Here is a 1,651-nt window from a genome sequence, read left to right on the forward strand (position 1 = left end):
TATTGATCGCTAACCGACCTAGTGTTTGCGGTTACTTAAAAATGATAACCGCTTAAAGCAGTTGCAGTTAAGAGAGAATAATCGTTTGCACACCCCTAATTGTGGGGGCGATGAGTATAAAATTGTTACCAAACTTTTGAAAGCAAAATAGAAAACTTCAACTTTAACCCCCAAAATTGCCAAGCTTTTTGCAATGTGTTCTCAAAGTTTGAAATTTTGCAATATAGATATCTAATATATCATCCCCTTTAAATCATCGATGTTATGATTTTTCGTTAAATTATAATAGAATGAGTAAAAATATCAAAACATTACATTTATAAAATAAATAAATAAAAAAAGAAGAGAATTTTTTTTTTTTGTTTTTTCATTTTTTAAATTTTTTTCAAATTTTCATTTTCTCAATTAAAGTTATATTTGTATTTTTATAAATTTTACATGATAAAAGAAACATTTCAATTGTTGGTTGGAGTTAACGAAAAATTATAACAATAGGATAATTGAAAGGAATTGATACATCGTACACTTATATTGCAAGTTTTTAAACGGAAGGCAATATGGCAAAAAGTGTGATGGTTTTATCAAAAAAAAAAAAAAAAGTGTGATGGTAAAGAATCTCTTATCGGTATAAATAGAATCCAAATCTTATTTAAAGCTAAATTGCAAAATCATTAATATTTTTTTAGGGAAAAACATACATATTCCCTCAAACTATTATCTTATTGTCAATGTCCTCTTCAAATTGCTAATTGTGTTAATGTTCTTCCTAAACTTTCAAAACAATGTGAATGTCCATTTTATTGACAAAATACCCTTCATAAATTTTGTTTGTTAAAAAAATTTACTTATAATAACAAACTAATTTTTTTTTTTTTTTGACATGTTCGCACAAGAGGGGAAGAGAGATTTGAACTAGTGATCTCCACTTTATTAGGCGTGATCTCAGCCGATTGAGCTACCTCTTGAAGATAAAATTAACATTGATTTAGTAGTTTAAGTAGGATATTAACACAATTCATAGTTGAAATGAAAATTTGTTACAGTAAGATGGTAATTTAAGGGATGTACGTGTATTTTTTTTTTAAAAAAAAATTATTTGGAGCATTGATATTTTTTTAATTTATTTCACTACACAACAAATTAAAATAATTATATATTTTGTTTGGCGTTGTTGCAGTTGGACGTCTGTTAAAAGGAGTTGAAAGAATCAAATTATTGTCGACTTGTCCATGTGGACCATCTGTCAAGATTGCCAAGGAGTCAAGGACGAGGAATGCTTCTATGCATTCTCCAGACCATCTCCAGACCATCTCTCCTCTTAAATTTTTTTTTTTTATTTTTTTATTTTGAAAATATCAAGATGCAATTGGAAGAGATGGTGGGGAGATGGTATTGAGAATGAAAGAAGAATATCTCAGTCAAGGACCACCGGTGGGTGTCCTTGTGGGCCATCTGTCATTAACTATAAATTACCACATTAATTTATAAGAAAATTTAATAAAAACTACACAACAAGCATTTTCTAATTTATATATTCGGTGGGTGTGAAAGTTGCGTTGCATTTAGCCATTTACCGCCGGTTAAATTAGCCACTGCGAGCTCTCGAACACGGTTGATCCTGAGGGGAGCAGAGTTGCTTCGAGGCATTTCC

This window comes from Corylus avellana, chromosome ca1, assembly GCF_901000735.1.
Source record: "Corylus avellana chromosome ca1, CavTom2PMs-1.0".
Lineage (NCBI taxonomy): Eukaryota > Viridiplantae > Streptophyta > Magnoliopsida > Fagales > Betulaceae > Corylus > Corylus avellana.